The sequence below is a fragment of the Eretmochelys imbricata genome, chromosome 3, assembly GCF_965152235.1.
Source record: "Eretmochelys imbricata isolate rEreImb1 chromosome 3, rEreImb1.hap1, whole genome shotgun sequence".
Classification (NCBI taxonomy): Eukaryota; Metazoa; Chordata; order Testudines; family Cheloniidae; genus Eretmochelys; species Eretmochelys imbricata.
The window spans coordinates 199,673,112-199,679,976 of NC_135574.1; positions in this window are offsets into that span (position 1 = coordinate 199,673,112).

Here is a 6,865-nt window from a genome sequence, read left to right on the forward strand (position 1 = left end):
GATGTTTGAAATATGAAGAGTCACACTTGTAAAACTTAGAACAAAATGAGGAACGTTTAGTGAAAAACAATCGGGAGTACAAGAAAAGGGTGTAATTTTTTGAAGAGTGCTAAGAACCACAGTGTTTTGATTTTTAAATACAATTTTTCATTTATTTGATTCAAGTCTAGCTCGATTTAGAAAATTCTTCCTGTCTAAAGCAATTTCCATTTGGGGGAAAAAACACAAATAAAAAATTTGTTGAAATTATGTTGTTTGAAATTCAACCCCCAGAAAGTTTAGTAAGGACACTGGAACAATTTTTTATAGTATATATGTGATGGACGCTGTGCATTCAGCTGCCTTTATTATTTCAACCAGGGCATTCTGCTGTATCCGCAGTGTCGTTGAGGTTCCTCACTGCCAATGGTTTCTTCAAGATACCCTGATTAGATACTGAAGCAAACACTTCTTAAATGTCTATCTGTTAAAGCCAGTTCGTATATAAATTATGTTGCAAAATAATATGTGTGTGTGTGTGTGTGTGTATATGTACACCCTCCCCAAATGATTTTTTGGTGCTTTGAGAAGATTACAACGCCTTCTATACCTACCCAACAATGCCACTCTTCACTGTGTCGAGGGTTAGATTGTGAAGAATGGTTCTGGAGCTCAGTTCTGCCAGCTGGAAGAAAAAAGAATCACACTCAAGCATTCTGGCAGATCTTTGCTTCAAGGGGAGCAGAATGCTGTCTACCAGTTATTTTACTTTGATTTTGTGTCAGGGTTTCCAGATCCACACTTCTACCAAATAACAGGCCAAATTCTGTCTTCAGATGCATGCCTCTAACTCCCATTAAACTGGGGTAGGGTTTGGCCCATACTCTGTTTTTAACTCAGACACATGACCATTTATGGGTCTACACTGGTACGTATCTGTAGCTGAGTGAAGATGGGAGCACGGGAGGGCAGTTAGAGAATTCAGATTCTCCTGAGTGTTGCCAATTCTTGTGACTTTATTTTGAATCTCACAATTTTGGGTATTGCCTCAGCTCCTGGAGTCATTTGATTATGCCAGAATCTCAGCCTTCACTTTAAAAAAAATTACATTTCTAGCCCTCATGGATGTGGAGAAAAGCTTAAAAATATGATCCCTAAAGGTTCCAAAACCAGAAGGAAAATAACCTCCCCAAATCTGATGATTTTTTGGACCTCTGATTCATGATTTTAGTATGTGGTGGTTAGACAAGGTGGGTAGGGTGACCAGATGTCCCGATTGATATTAAGGGCCTTGTTGTGTATAAGCAACTATAAACTCCTGGAAAAAAAAGTGTCCTGATTTTTCACACTTGCTTTCCGGTCACCCTAGGTGTGTGAGGAAGTTGGTCCAATGCAAGATATTGCCTCATTCACCTTATCTCTCATGATTTTAGAGCACTTGGGATTGGCGCTATCAGATTCAGCCCTGACCTGGCAATGAAGTTGAAGAGGCCTGCGAGCAGAATCTAGGATAGTTCTTTGGGTTCATGCAGGTGTGGTGCAAGGGTGGGGCTATATGCAGCTGCATAGGACTCATAGCCTTAAGGCCCCACTGTCTCCTGGAACTGCAGGTTCTTAACAGCTTATGCAACATATGTATAGCCAAGACATACAAGAACATTTGTATGACAAAAGCCCCAATTATAATGCACACATGCAAGGATGGGTAAAGACTGGACTGGAGACAATCACTCTGAATTTCCTGGGTTTTGTAAGTTAAAAGTTTCACTCTTTAAGTTTCATTAGCAAAGGGTTTTGGTTTTGATTTTAGTGTAACATCCATTTGCTGAATTGGTCTGGGGAAGGAAAGGAAACCAATGTTGAGCTAAATACAAGTTGGAACAGATTGTTAAGCATAAGGGTTAACACGTTGTTGGAAGCCACTTGAAATGGAGTGGGCAATGAAGGTTAGATGGTTGTGCAGAACAATGTTGTTTAATATGCGTATTAAAGATTTGGTGAATGTGTACTGATGTGCTAAAATTTGCAGATGACACTAAATTATTTAGGTTAATCATGACTGTGAATGAACTCAAGAGACCTAGCAAAACTAGGTGAATGGATAACATGATAACACGAGAAATTCAGGGTAGACAATAGTTAAAAGTATCTTATATTGGAAGGAGTAATATGAAGTACTCATATACATTGCTAGATTCTAAATGAGCTGTAACCGCTTGGGGAGGGGGGGGAGCATAGGTATCATAGTGGACAGATCAATAAAAAACTCTGTCCAATGTACAGCAATGGTCAAAAGAACAAGTATGTTCAGATTTGTGAAGAATGGGACAGAAAATAATGTTTAAAATATTATAATACCTTAACTATGAACATTGTATTCAATTTTGGTCACCGTGCTTCAAAAACGATATGCCCCAAATAGAAGAAGTCCAAAGGGGAGCAACAAAAATGACTAGGGACACAGAGAGACTGGGAAAGAATAAGACTAGAGGAGAGACAAATATGAGGGGACATAAAAGAGATATATATAAAATAATGAATGGTGTACACACACAGTAAATTGGAAGCTCCTATTTACATAATATGAAAACAAAGGGACACCCAATAAAATTAAAAGGCAAGACATTTAAAACTAATAAAGGCATATCCTTTTTTTTTTTTAAAAAAAGAACCCACAATGTACAAATAACCTATGGAAATCACTGACACAAGGTATAATTGTTGCCAGTATGATTGAAAAAAGGGCCAGACATTTATATGGATAATGAGAACTTCTACAGTTGCAAAAGATATGATAATGTATAAAGGGATTTCAGTTTTCATACTTCAGGACTTCTTAAGACAACTATGCAGAGCCTGGTCTAGCGCCCTTTAGTGTCAATGGAAAGGATTCTTCAATGGCCCTTAATTATCTGGGGTTGGGAGAAAACATCTTCTATGAGCAGGTTCTGAAATAATGCACGATTCTGGGGTGAAATCCTAGTTCCCTTGAAGTCAATGGCAAAACATAGCTTGAATTAAATGGAGCCGGGGTTTGATCCATGGGATTTTCTAACATTTGAAGCATATGGTGCTGGCCAACATTGGGAAAGGATATTGTAGAAAAATGGATCAATGGTTTCGTTGTATGAGGGTATTCCTGTCTCATATATCTGTAACAACTATGTGAAATTATATCACTTGGGGTCAGATTCTCAAAGGTGTTTGGGTACCTAACTCCTATTGCAATCAAAAAAAGAAAAGGAGTACTAGTGGCACCTTAGAAAGTGAGCTGTAGCTCATGAAAGCTTATGCTCAAATAATTTGGTTAGTCTCTAAGGTGCCACAAGTCCTCCTTTTCTTTTTGCGAATACAGACTACCACGGCTGCTACTCTGAAACCTATTGCAATCAGTGGAAGGTAGGCACCTAAACACCTTCAAGGATCGGGTCTTGGTTTAAAATATGAGAGCCTCTCTATGGAAAGGTTAAGGATGCTGGACAGATTCTGTCCAGTCCTTATGTGGATGCGCAAAGTGTGTGCGGGGGAGGATTTAAGGTGCTTCTCCCCCCTTCACCCCGGCCCCCACATGCATGGTTTGCCCAGGCAGAATTGCAGACTCTGCAGAGGAGCTGTATTTGGTGGGCAATTTAGCAGGGTGCATACTAGGGAATGCTATTTTTCTAAATAAAAGTAAATTGCAGGAAATCCAAAACCAATCAATGCTCAACAGACTGATCAAGGCTGTCATTACAAACACAGAAACCCATCATTGTCTATCACAGGATTGTAAACTGGATTTTAAATGACGTTTTAGCTGGAATGAGTTTATAAAGTTATTTCAGCCCAAGCCACGTGAGAAGCACATGCCTCGGTAAATACCACGCTGGAGGAATAAGTGAATCGCAAATAACCCAACCAAAACAATTTTTTGTAAGTTAATAATGAGCTAAGAATTTTATAGCTTCAGTTTTTACATGTAGTTTATAATTAGAACGTGACTGACTTTTTAAATAACACAATTACATACATATCCAACCAATAAAAAGAACAACAGATTAAAGGATTCATTTAATGAGTAAAAAACAACGTGGATCCAATGTATGCCCTTCCAGTAGTCCTCATGTTTTTCCATGATATGCAGAATGAATGGCAATATAAATGCAAGTGCCAGCAAGTAAGTGCAACAGGTGTGCTTAACATTCCTGGGCAGGAAGAACAAAAAAGAAAAGGGAAAGACAAAGAGATTTTACATCGATTAACTCTTTTGGGGTTGTGGTTTTTTTGCATTCAGTTGAATAAAATGTTAACTACAGCATATGTGCACAAACTCCGTAATTATTTCAGTTTAGGAGGAGTTCATTAACTCTAGAAAAAAACAGAACAAAAGGCGTATCTCTCATTCCAATCCCTGACCCAGAAGGGCACAGGGCCAGAGCCTCAGAGGATGCAAATTGTCATAGCTCCTTTGACTTTAGTGATTCAATGGACTCACTCCCGGAGGAAGAGCCGAACATTGATTAGTTTGGTGATCTTGCAAGGGAAGTGGTTTTGATGTCATCATTGTGACTGAATGCAGCTGTGATGATTTAAAACCATATTCCCGGCTTTCCAAAGGGAATTCATCCTCATCCTCATTCAGCAGCAGTCTCTGCTAGGGCTGGGCGAGTAACTGAGTTTCGATTCACTGGACAAACTGAAAAATGGAAAGAAAAAAAGATGTTTGGGTTGTTCAAATTTTTGGGAAACCAAAAAAGAATTTTTTTTTTAAAATTTGTGCATCTCATGAAAATGTTTCATTTCGTCTTTGACATTTTTTAACTTTTGTCTTTAATTTTTTTTTAATGAAATTGAAGTACCTTGGAAACAAAAAGCCATTTCAACTAAAAAAAAAATCAAAAGGTTCAATGTAGAAAATGTCAAAAATGAAACCTTATGATTTCTCTTCTGAATTCTTGGTTTTTGTTTTTTGGACTGAAACAATTTGGCAATTTAGACATGAATTCAGGAAATATTTTGGTTGCGCTGAATCTGCATTTTTCAGCAAAACTAATTTTTGTCTGAACTAGTGAACCCAGCTCTAGTCTCTGCCCATCTTTAATGATGATCAGCAGCAGGAGTGAACCAGAGCCATAGCTCTTGCACAGAAGTGGAGCAACGTCCGAACCAGCTTATCTCATCATTTAAGTATCTGAGCCATCCCATTAAAGTGAATGCTCAAAGTTAGACACACGTTGAGGTACCTTGCTGAATCAGGGCTTCTGTTCTAATAAAGGGTAAGGATTACAATATCTGTGCATCCAGGCAGTGGGGTTTTATCTTAGGCTAGATATGAGTTTAAAGGATTTTCCTTCCTTTTCTGTATATTTTAAATTCCATTTCCGCTGGTCTACATAGAAGCTAAAATAAATGAAATTACTACTGAAATCTTGGAGAGAGGCTTCTTTAGCTGGATATTTTGGACACTGAATCCTGAGTTTGGCTATGTCTATACTACGGACCTTATAACAGCACAGTTGTACAGCTGCAACTGGGTCGCTGTAAGGTCTCCTGGGTAGCTGCTCTATGCTTGCGGCAGAGAGCTCTCCCGCGGGCATCATTAAACTACCTCAAACGAGCAGCGGTGGCTACGTTGGCGGGAGACGCTCTCCCATGGACAAAGTGCTGTCCACACAGGCGCTGGTGTCAGTGAAACGTATGTCGCTCAGCTGGGTGTTTTTTCACATCCCTAACTGACAACATTTTGCCAGCAAAAGTGCTAGTGTAGACAAAGCCTGTCAGCTCTTTGCTGCATCTGTTTGTAGTTATGGATTTGATGCAGTGGTGGTTTTTTTAAAACTGTGAACACTGTATGGAAGGTTTTTTTTGGTTGGTTTTTTTTTGCGGATATGCGTCAGGAACGGCTGTCTTTGCTCCTTTTCTGCATAAAGATAAAGATGTTGTATAAAAAAAATACAAATAATATGAACATTTTAAACCTGACCATTAAGATTTCATCTGGATTTTTCTATAGATTTTTATGAGTGCTTCTGTGTGTCAATCACCATCGGTAGCAATAAAATATACACAATAATCCTCTACTAATCCTTGGTTTGTATCCAGAAGGCTAGAGTAGCACAATTTGCTATTTTACTAACCTCTCTAACCTATGTCAAAAGTACACATGCCCTTGAGAAGTTTACATGGGAAGCTTAGAAATCAAATGACCATCCAATTAGCTACATCTCACCTTGGTATGTGAATAATAGATCTAAATGAGCATCTAAAGTACAACATGTTTACTTTAAATCTCCTGACTCTGGAAAAGGGACCAGAGACATCTGTGAGGATGTTTGGGTAACATATAAAGATTTCCCTTCTCTTCCCCCTTGAATTCTGTGGTAGGTTGAGAAGGGAAGGGATATAAAATTGTGGAATTTTTAAAAGACTTTTCTTTTGTTTTCTATTCTCCTTGGCTGCGTTCGTATATTTTAATGCCATATAATAGTAATGCACAAGGAGAACCATTCAAAATATTTTAAATCTTTATTAAAAACAGAACTGTCATTTGCCGCCACTGGACCAAAGTTTATAGAAAACCCATAAAATCCTACAATGGCTGACAGGGCTGTAACCATCACTTTAATTCAGATTTTTAAAGGACCGTAACGAGAGTTTAAATGATCTCAGTGAAGGTAGAATGTTGTACTGTTTTCATATCCCAAACTTGCAGGCACTATCTCTCTGTCTTTTCTGCCTACGTTTTTATATGTTCCTGATCTCTGTAGTATCTGAACACCTCCTAGGAATCTAAGAGGAAACAACAATAAATCTAGGTTTCAGAGTAGCAGCCGTGTTAGTCTATATTCGCAAAAAGAACAGGAGTACCTGTGGCACCTTAGAGACTAACAAATGTATTTGAGCATAA